Source organism: Lactuca serriola, chromosome 9, assembly GCF_051521515.1.
Source record: "Lactuca serriola cultivar US96UC23 chromosome 9, Lser_US96UC23_V15, whole genome shotgun sequence".
Taxonomy (NCBI): domain Eukaryota; kingdom Viridiplantae; phylum Streptophyta; class Magnoliopsida; order Asterales; family Asteraceae; genus Lactuca; species Lactuca serriola.
The window spans coordinates 5,500,441-5,512,481 of record NC_136416.1 but is presented as its reverse complement, the minus strand read 5'-3'; positions in this window follow the sequence as shown (position 1 = coordinate 5,512,481).

The following is a 12,041-nucleotide window of genomic DNA, read 5'->3' as shown; positions in this document are numbered from 1 at the left end:
AATCATGGAAAGTGACATTCTAGCCACTTCCGGTCCTCTGAATCTAGTTGAAATCAATTATGATGATCTGTTTGATCCCATTGAAACGGCGAAACTATCCGAAGTCCTAGTGTCACCCGCAGCTCAAGAACAACATGTCGACGTATCTGGACCATCTCTATCTGAAGTAGTATCGCTCAATACTTCCACCCATCCGGTTGAGGGGGAAAGCTCTACTCTAGATCATTTTGCAACCGTTGAGGTTCCAGTACCTGATGCTGCTTACATTCCTGCCCGAAGTGAAGCTTCTCCATCCAACGAACCTTCGGAGGATTCAAATGACGAACTCATAGAGAATACTGACACTAGATCCGATCCTAGAATTGTCACTCTCCCATCCGCATTTCAGGTTCTAGAGGAACTCCCATCCGCAATCCAGGGGGAACCTCAATCTCTGCCAACTCCTCAAGTAAATTCTGCTTCAATAGATCAAGATGATTCAACAGGTTGTTCTCAAGTCCAGGGGGAACTGCCTTCCCCAACCGCAGATTCTTCTGACATCCAAGATATTCCTTCTGCTGCAGCTGCTGATCATCTGATGCCATGTCTTCATGTATGGACAAGAGACCACCCACCAGGTCAAATTATCGGTAACCCATCCGCAGGTATCTAGAATCGATCTTACAAAGATTTATCTGACCACTGCCATTATGCAGCATTTATGTCTTCGGTTGAACCTCGAACGATCAAAGAAGCCTTACTTGAACCAGATTGGATAGCCGCTATGCAAGAAGAATTAGAAGAATTTGAAAGAAACAAAGTCTGGAAACTTGTTCCTCTTCCACAAGGTCATACTATTGTTGGTACAAGATGGGTTTTCAAGAACAAGCTAGACGAATCAGGCTCAGTCATCCGAAACAAGGCAAGACTTGTTGCCAAGGGCTACAGTCAACTAGAAGGCATTGACTATGATGAAACGTATGCTCCGGTAGCACGCATGGAAGCCATCCGGATCTTTCTAGCATACGCAGCGCACAAAAATGTCAAGGTACACCAAATGGACGTTAATAGTGCCTTCCTCAATGGTGAACTAAAAGAAGAGGTTTATCTTCAGCAACCTCTAGGCTTTGAAAATGTTGAATTCCCTGACCACTGCTACAAGCTTGAAAAAGCAGTCTACGGTCTGAAACAAGCCCCAAGAGCTTGGTATGAGACAAATGGTGACCATCTTATGTTGGTACAAATTTATGTGGATGATATCACCTTCGGATCGACTGATCAAGGCATGGTAGATGAATTTGCAAAGCTCATGACCAAAAAATTCAAAATGAGTATGAATAGAGAGATTAATTTCTTTCTAGGTCTTCAAGTCAAAAAAAATTCAGCAAGGAATTTTCATTCACCAAGAGAAATACACCACCGAACTTCTGAAGAAATATTCAATGGACAACTACTCTTCTGCTAAGGTCCCTATGGCCTTCGGTTATAAGATCTTTGTTGATCCCTCTGGTGAATTTGTGGATCACAAGACTTATAGAGGTATCATTGGTTCGCTGATGTACCTCACCGCAAGCAGACCTGACATTGTCTTTGCAACTGGTGTATGTGCAAGATACCAGGCTGATCCAAAAGTGTCTCACATGACCACAGCCAAACAAATTCTTCGGTATCTTAAAGGAAGCAAATCAATGGGCTTATGGTATCCCGCAGGCAATAACTTCGGTCTTCAAGCCTTCACCAATGCGGATCATGCTGGATGTAAGCTCGATAGAAAAACTACATCGGGTGGATGCCAATTCCTAGGCGGAAGACTTGTAAGCTGGTCCTTAAGAAAACAAATGTGTGTTTCTCTATCTACCGCAGACGCAGAATATGTGGCCACAGCCAGCTGCTGTTCCCAAGTTCTTTGGATGAAGACACAATTGTTAGACTACAGGTACAGAATGCTGCGGATACCAATTTACTGTGACTCTGAAAGTGCTATAGCAATCTCTCATAATCCTATTCAGCACTCCAAGACAAAACATATTGAGTTACGGTATCATTTCATCAAAGATCATATTTTGAAATGTAATATTGAACTCATCTTTGTTCTTACTCATGAAGAGATTGCTGATGTGTTCACAAAAGCTCTTGACTCTACAAAACTCAATGCATTCTTACAAATGTTAGGAATGATGAATCCAGACCCACAATTCTTTATGAAGTGTTAGCTACCGCAGACCATCATTAGTCTCCATTGCGGTTCTAACTGAGAATTACATATGATAGATGGTTTTGATACCGTAATCTGGGTACCGCAACCATATATCATACGTATCTCTCATGGGTTTTAATGTTCTTTTATTTCTAACTCTTTGTACAAGTGCTTTCTCACAGATTCTCTCTGAAATCTTTCTTTTGCTCATCCGCGATGTAGTTTCTCAACCGTAATGATGTTTTCATCCGCAATCACCTTAAATAAATTCCAACAGTTCATTAACTCTCGAATCCTTGTGTACTATTCAATGATCCTTCATTAAATAAAATACAAACATTCCCTTTAGAAACTGTCACATTCTCTTTCTGAATAAACCCAGGATCAGATCTATTTTAGGGATGATGACAAAAAGAACGATTTCCAAATCAATCCATCCTCAACTTGTCTTTTCATCTCCCAAACACGTCCCATCAGCCACAACTTTCTCTCTCCTCACCCTACGATTACCTGACGTATTACCATGCGTCTAATCCGCCATTAAATGCAACCCCCTTTTTAAGATTTCTCAAAATCTCTCCAAAATAACCGTTTCATATTCGTGTAGCTGAGATTCAATCCTAGAATCATTGATTCCCCCCAAAAACCCCATTCAACTTCTTACCCCCTTCTATCTTTTACCTAGGATTAAAATCCTTTTACCCCCTTTATAAACCCATCTTCTTCACTAAAATCGTTTACGCTCTCTGTTAATCGATTATTCTCTCTCAAACTCTCCAGAACTCCCAAAAGCTCTCAAGAACTCCAATTTCAATCTCTCAATGGCGAAATCTGGTGCATCTAAGAAGCAATCTAAGGCTTCAGGTTCCATGACTCAGACTGGTTCCACAACACCATCAATCGCTTCAAGCAACTTTCGTGCAGTGTTTGAAGATCATCAATCGTATAATGCTCCAACAAAAATGATGATCAAGCATCTCAAGAACCACATCGTATTTGGCACATTCGATGCATTCACTGATGTTGTTCCCATTTCTACACCCTTCAAGTGTGCTCTTTCTGCATACAGACCACTAGAAAACCCTCAAGAAGTGCATCTCAACCTCATCAATGATTCCTTGGTCATCTTGACCAAAGAGAAGTTCTTGAATGCCATAAACCTTCTGATTCATCCCTCCATCAAGTTCTTCACACCATCATTATCTGACATCACCATCGCACTCTACCAAATGGGTTACCAGAAACCGATCCGAGGGATTTGTGAATTCAAGAAGAACCAACTTCCTGCGGTTTCGCAGTTCGTATGCCACTTTGTCATCCGTTGTCTGTCTGGCAGGACCGGAGGCATCGATAACATGGGCTTAAAGCTGTTAGAATTGGTATGGAGCATCTTCACAGGCCACGATGTCAACTACGACCAAAGTCTTTGGGATGATTTCCTCCAGTACATTCCCAAAGAGCACCCCAGAGAGAACCTAACCGAGCTCACCTTTGCTCGATTCTGGTCTCTATGCATTTCTGATCTACATGCGGATGTTGGTCTCGACATGGGCAGTGACATCAACTTTTTTGTCACCAAGGATCTCAAAAGGTACAATCCCTCTTCTGATCAAACTCTTTTTGGACCTATCCACAGGCTCCCCATTCACATCCTTACCTTGCTTGGTCTCGAGACTGCTGATGTCTCAGATCACATAGAGGCTACAGAGGGTATTATCCCATACCCTTCTACTCCACCTCTTCCTTTTACTACCATTCTTCCTGAGGGTACCGCAGTCCCCTCTTCCACTACACTTTCTAACATTTCTCAATGGAGAAAATCTGTGGCTTCTAAAAAGAAAGCTACCACATCCAAGAAGAAACCCCAAAACAAACTGCTCCTTCTAAGAAACGAAAAACCAAAACCACCACTATATCGAGCAGTGATATCGATGAAGATAGACAACCTATAACTATCGTCAAGAAAAGAAAGACAATCGCAACCACTGGCCAAATGCGTGACCGGACTGATACTGTAGCCTCTCAACAGGCTCCGGTAGTCCTTGGGACGGCCGCACATCCATTTGATACCACAATCGAATACCACTCAACCTCATCATGTGAGATTGTTTCATCTTCTTCTTCATCTGAACGTGGAGACAGCCCCCCAGTTTTATCTCAAGTAGATAAATCTGGACATCGCCCTAAGGTCTCCAGGGCTTCCAGATTGCATATTTTTTCTTCTGAGGAGTTAGACTCCATCCTCTTGCAAGTATCCCAAAAACTTCAAACACCACTCCATCCGCAGGGCATCTCTTTCGCCCATGCCAGAACTGGGCCGAGGCCAGACTTGACCACGGGTCAAGGAGACCAAGGAAGCCTAGGAAATCCTACTCTGCTTACATCTTTATCAGGTGGTTTAGGCACCGTGAGCACTAATGTGCCGGGATCCGTGAACCCAAGGGACACCTTGGTGCGAAAACAAGGAATTGACGGCGAAGATTCTAGTGATTCTTGGACTCGGTATCAGCCAACTACTGATGCTGCAATCAAGAAATATGTTGCTTTCAAAAGAGCATTCCAAGCCCGCAAGGAGCAACTGGTCAAACAACAACAACAGAAGGAACAAGAAATCCTGTCTGTGGCCAACTACTGGGCAAATGCCATCAGCAATGCTCATACTGCTGCTACAATCCAAAAGGTTCAAAACTGGATGGATCAAATGGCGAAAACTGTATTGAAAGCTCAAGCCTCAACCGCAGCCGCAGGTACATCTACCGTTCCTCCTACTTCAACTCCTGTTCCACTTACCGCAGGCAACCCATCTCAAGAAGAAGAGCCAGCTATTGAACTCAACTTGGCCCCAACCTTCGGTTTTGATGATGAAGACATCCAAGAGGTCAACAAACCAAGTCCTTCCGACGATGACCTAATGATGTTCGAAGAAGAAGAAGAAGAGTCCAGCGGTTCACAACACTCAACTTCCAAGCCCAAGGAGAAGAAAAAGAAAAAGAAGAAAGTCGTTGTCACAAGAAAAGAGTTCCTCAATCTCCAAGCTAAAGTCGATCAGATTTTAGCTGTAGTCAAGCCTACTCAACCTCCACCTGAAGATATTCCAGGATCGCAGTCCCTCATTGAACGCATTGAACGACTTGAGACAAGAGAGCGTATGGCTGCTGATCGCATCTCTCTCAAAGTCGAAATGGGGATTCGATCGCTTGACAACAACCGCAGGGCAGATCATCAAGACTTTATGGCCGCTGCGGAACGCCTCATTGCTGAGGTGACCGTAATCAAACAAGGCTTACAAACAGCCATTGCGGACCAAGCTGCTTTATCTCAAAGAGTGATAGATGAGACTCATACTGCCTATGAGTCCACCATCTCTGTTCTTCATGCTACGATCAACCGGATGCAAAAATCCCTTACCTCCAATTTCCATGGCCCTGAGATTCTTCAACTTACAAAGGCTATTCACCAACTACTCTTCAACTCTTCCATTCCAGACAACTCCCAACTGGCCAAAACTATGAAAACTCACTTTGGAAAAGTCTGTGCCAAGGTGGATGGCCTCAAAAAATGGCTTGAGGAGGCACCGAGGTTGCGTTCCTCAAGAGGGGGAAGTGATGAAGAAGGCCATCGCTAAGATACAACCATTCGTCAGAGTCCTCCAATCACCACAACAAAAATTCCCACCCCGCAGCCTTCACCTCCACCATCTTAAAATATCCCATCTCCCCACTCATCACCCAAAAATAACCTCAACAGACCTGAGACTCCTCCTCATTTCAAAAACCTTGAGGAACATATGTCTTCAGAAAGCTCCACAGACTCCCCTGCCACAGCTCAAAGAAAACAAGACTGGAAAGCAACCAAGTTAGCTGAACTTATCTAAAGAGAGTGCGGATTTGATACTATGATTGATGAATCGCTGATCAACTCATGGGTCAATCCGCACCGCAGGCTGCTAGATGAAGACTACACTCCTCATCTCACGTATGCTGAACCACCATCTGATGAATGCCATGCACCGCCTGCCCAAGAAGCAACTTGACATCTGCAAGACCGCAGTAGAAAGATCGAAGCACACTACTGTTGAAGTCAAGTTTGAGATCACAAGAAGAATCACTTGGCTGGAAAATGTTAGAAAATTTTGGTGGATTTTGATCAAGTTCCTCAAACTTGATAACTGAACCGGAGTTAAAGAGGTCACTTAGGGGTAATTGTTGAATCATAAAAGTGACCCTCTTGAACTCAACTACCGCAACCGTCTCTTTACTACCGCAACGGTTCAGCTCCTGCAGCCAATCTCAGCATCTGGAGTCAGCAATTCTTCAGCGTCCACAGTCTTAGTTATTTCTTTTACTTATCTTATGTAATGTACTCTATTGTCCAGCATGCCTTGCACGGCTGCTTATAGAGTAGTCTATTTCTGAATCTCTATAAATAGAGACTCATTCTCTTGTATCAAAATATGTCTAAATTCTTTCAACACTTCTTAATACAACTCCTTACTTCTCACTTCTTACTTCTTACTGTTAACTTATGAATATATTGTTCTAAGTTATCTTCTTCATTTCTCTATCTTATTACTCTTCACACTCAAACTGCTACTGGAACATAATCTCTCTTCGGAGCAAGTCTTCTAGACCTAATCACTAAACTTGATCTCACTTACTAACTTGGATTGAATGCATTCCTTGTTATGAATCAGTTTAAGTGTATTCTTGATATAACAATTTTTGTCATTTACATTTCTTTACTTTCCGCAACTAACTATCTAACTATCTAACTATATTATTGTTGAGCTTTTGATCCTTTGAGATTAACTCTATTCCGCAATATACTTGTACAAACGTTTGTTCAAGTGTGTCTCCAAGTTTTTCTCTCAACAGTTTTCATAATCTAAGTTGCGAGTTCCATAACCATACATTAGACTAGATAAGGCTCGTACTAGGCCAATATCGTTGATATGACTTTTGTCACCCGTAGACCTGTCGGTCCGACTGTAGCTAGCAGCTAGGTGCGGGGTAGTCAATCCCGTACAGATCTATACACTCAAGTAACGTTCTCCCTCCAGGAGATTCTGGTTACAGGGGTAGTCCTACACTCTCGTATCTAGAGGGAGTGTTACCAAGGACGTGTCTCCAATCTTAAGATTAATGAAATTGGTCCTTCACTCTCGTATCAAGGGGAGTGTTACCAAGGATGTTAGAAAATCCTATTGTTTAGTCCTCCACTCTCGTATCCAGGGGAGTGTTACCGAGGACGTTTAAAAATCATGTTGTTTAGTCATTCACTCTCGTATCAAGGGGAGTGTTACCAAGGACGTATCGAAAGTTCTGAAGTTGATGCTTTTAACAGTAAAAATGTGGAAAATCATTTGTGAAATATAAAATACAACATTTTATAATGAGTTTCACAAATAGTTTGAAAACTAACTTTGCAAGTTAAACGGTAGATTAATACGATTTCCAATGTTAAAAGCATACATAATATGAAATATTTCTAATGAAATCATAAGTTTGAGTACAAGATTTCCTTGTACTTTTGCTTGTATTCCCCCCTGAAAACATTGAAAAACATAGAAAAAGGTGTAGGGGTATGAACTCACCAGTCGAGAAATGTGCCGGCTAGGATGTTAAGTGTCATTTCGGGGCTTGAATACACGCGAGGTTCCTATGTAATATGAAGAGATACATAATTGTATCTAATTAGACTTTAAACTACCAATTAAGTAAGACAATACACCCTAAGACGCGAAAACACTTTATTTCAAGTGTTAGGAGTGATCTGGGTAGCACGTAAGGATGTGTAGGGCCTAGATAAGGAGTTTACTCTTCAAGAGTAAGCCCTTATGGGTGTTTATGGTCCAAAGACCATATCCCCATGAGTTTATGGCCGTAAAATCATGGGTGGAGTGTTCTTGGATGTTTAAAGGTCTTACAATGCACAAAGGAAGGTTCTAGGGTTGATTCCATGGATTAGGAAGTGATCGGGACTTGAATTGACCTTGGAAAAGGAATTTACGGTTCTTGAATGGCACTTGGGGAGTTTACTACCGTAAACACATGAGTTTATGGCCGTAAACTCATGTTTGTCCATGAATCATGTGTTTTGGTGGTTGTAGGTTAAGCATACAAGGTTCTAGACCCAAATCTAAGTCATACAAGGTGTTTTGGGCATTTAAACACCCTTTGGAGGTGTTTAAGGTTTTGGGAGACCTTCGCAAACCGTAGAATCAGCTGTGACTCATTTCTGTATGATTTGGTGCATCTCATGAAGGAATATAAGGTTCTAGACACTCATGGAAGCTTTTGGAGGTGTTTAAGGGGCAATTTAACACTTTAAAAGGTGTTTATGGTCCTTGAAGGTGTGTTTACGGTCCAAGAATGTTCTTGGGCCGTAAACTCATGTTTACTACCCAAATGATGTGATTTTGGTGCTTAAATCTCGTACATGCAAGTCCTTAAGCATATCTAAGCTCTAGAAGGGACTTGGAAGGGTTTTGGAGCTTCAAAACCCCTTTAAGGGAGTTTACGGTTTTGGGAGGTGTTCCCAAACTGTAAACACAAGTTTTTGATGGTTTTGGGTGGTTTAAACATGAGTTTGCATGATAAACAAGCTTAGAACATGCTAGGATAGATTACTTACCAATTTGAAGCTTGAAAGGGGTGTTTTTGGCTCAAACTCGAGTTTTAGAGAGAGAGTAGAGAGAGAAAGTTTATGAGGTGGGTAAAAAGTCTTCAAAAGATGACCACTCAACCTTTATATAGGGGTTGGGTTTGAGACCCGGTGGAAATCTACCCGATACCGACGTTAGACGGGGTTTAAAATTTTACCCGATTAAATTTCTGTAATTACAACTTAGTCGTAATTAAAAATTTTCCAAATAATAATTTGGGGCTTTTTCACGTGTTTTTATTGCGTTCTGACACTTATGATGTCATAATAAAAAGTGCCAATTTAATTAATTTAAATCAAAAGTCATGGAAAAATTGGAATACGAACGGTTTTATTAACGGGAACGGGTTACAGTGACGGAATAAATTACGGGTTGTCACAGAAAAGTCTTGCGGTCTATCTCCTTGCCAGATCATACTCGAATCATCATCCTGTTAACCGCCCACCAACTAACAGACTCTAAGAAGACTCTTCCAATCCTGATTCCCTACTCGATCCCGATTGCAATTTCGAAAGGACAGAAAGATCATAATCTCCCCCTTTCTCCAGGACCTACCGCAACCACCAACATTAGGATTCATTAGAGGGGATGAACCCAAAACTCTAATCTTGGACACCAGAAAATGATCATGCTCGCCTAGGAATATTCTCTGACTTTTATAAACCCAATAGATAAACCTCATGCTCACCCATCCCATAACCAAAAAGGTTTCACCAATTCCCATCTGATAATAACGGTCTCAACTCTTCATGATTCACAAGTCACGCAGTTCGCTTTCCCTCAAGCGAACACTACACTCTATTGAAGATCGGATCACCGCTGAACTCTGTTGATTATTGCTCAATAGTTCTGTGCATCCCACTGCACCTCTCGAACCAAGGCCCTGACCTACTCAAGTCTAGACATCAGATGACGAATAATACCCCTCACATGGAACCCACCTTCGATTCCAAAATCTCATATTGTCTATCCAACACACCACCAGGACTCAAATCAACTCGAGAGTTTGGTCCGACCCATAGTTAGAACCACTCGTCCCAAAGACCCACTCAACTCATGACTCGTGACCCGCAACCCATGCGTACTTCACTTATCCAATTCCTTTGGATTGCGATGTCCACACCTTACCCATAATATAATGATTCTCGATCATTGAGGAGACCTCGGTCTCGCCCCTGGTCCGACCACCAGGCTCCCAAAAACTCATAAATTAGGGCTACTCAAGCCTAAAACTCTTCTGTGTCATGCTCTGATCAAGAGTGCTTCATCGTAACAACCTCTCGCTAAGTAGTGCGTACTACGGCTCCCCATAGCATTACAACAACCTCCTACTGACTAGCGAGTACTACGGCTCCCCGTAGCATCACAACACCCCCCCCCCCTCTCATACTAGTGAGTACTACGGCTCCCCGTAGCATCACAACACCCTCTCTCTGACTAGTGAGTACTATGGCTCCCCATAGCATCACAACACCCTCTCTCTGACTAGTGAGTATTACGGCTTCCCGTAGCATCACAACACCCTCTCGCTATCTGGTGGATACTACAGCTCCCCGTAGTATCACCATACCCCTTTGTACCAACTCATTAAACTGCAGCTCTTCGCAGTCTCACCCCACTAACTCTTACCACTTCACAATTTCATCCTCAGATCGACGCCACACTGCGATCATTACTCATGATCTACGGACCATCCGTAGATAGGTGCACGCACCTACCCAAATTATGCACCACTAACTGACGACAATCTTCAGAACAAAACACCTTTCCTTGCTGCAATCCATAGCCTTAGATAATCCACTTGCCGTCTCAACTCACGACCCCAAAATTATTCGAAACCCAAGACGTTAAATTCGGATACCTCGATACACCACCCTAGAACCTCACGATGTCTCGCCTCGGCCACTGATCTTCCTGATATACAACCCGAAATTCAGAATATTTCAAATTCTCACTTTGAAATATGGAGGGATCGTCAACGACCCAGAACATATTGATGGTAATCCAAAACTTCTTCCTATTTTGCTCATACCCTTGCTAGAATAATCATAATGACTTTGAAATTGGTTGACTAATCAACTTCTACCCTTCCTAAACTACATAACAACCCAACATTGAACCAACATTCCTCAACCAACGAACTACCCTACGAGCCAACCACCTTGATTTCATCATTATAACCTCAAAGAAATCCTATCCACCACAAGGTCTCCGACCAACGGTCACTTGCCGTGGAGCCATTCAGCCTTTACCAAACATATTCCTCATGCGTTATCTCGCTCTGTACCTCACTTCAAACACCAATAACCCTGATCACATGAATCCATATCGCAGGTCTCTATATCTAGATCTCTAACCGATCTCGAACAGATCTCTGATCCTCTCAACAAAATACCCAGTCCTTCCCACTTAGGGTTAGAACCATCACCAATTGGTGCACCAACACTCTATCCCACGGACTCTCTCCACCAGTAACATCGCACCCAATCCCACAAGGTGCTACACAACGCTCGATGATCTCCTTGACAGAGATCAAACAACTCCAAATACCTAAATCTCATAGGAAATCCTCAGAACTTACCATCCTGACCGCCTCTAGTCATTCAAAATCTCACATCATACCCTCACCGGACCTCCCAAATGTCCAGTATTAACCCTGACTCCTTTTTTTTGTTTTTTTGAAACAGAAAATTAACTAACCTACTCCTAAATAACCACCTATGTCTCTACCGAGACTTGAACCCATGACCACTCCTTACCGCTAGGCCATTGGCCCTTTGGTTTAACCCTGACTCCTAATCTGGAAAAAATGAACTATCATACTCCTCATCCTCGACTCCTCGCCTAATGCTCTAACACATCCCTTATCATATGAGCAGAAACCACATTTCCACTCTCTATACCCATCAAAGACAATAAGAGTCACCACCCTGATATACTCCTCTTGATCGTCCAACGCTACAGCTAACACATGCGCTACTATACTCTAATAGGGTGTATCTTGGTCCTTGACCATCTCAGTCCCCACTGACAACCTGCTCAAGCTATATCATCCCCTCGCGACAGACCTACTGCCAGATACTCTGATTGAAGATCACCATCAGTGCGATCCCACAAGGCTCTCCCCCAACTCAGAAACCGAAATCTTAACACCTTCTTACGTCTCCCTTTGGAAACGGAAATAGCACCACTCGGGCCAAA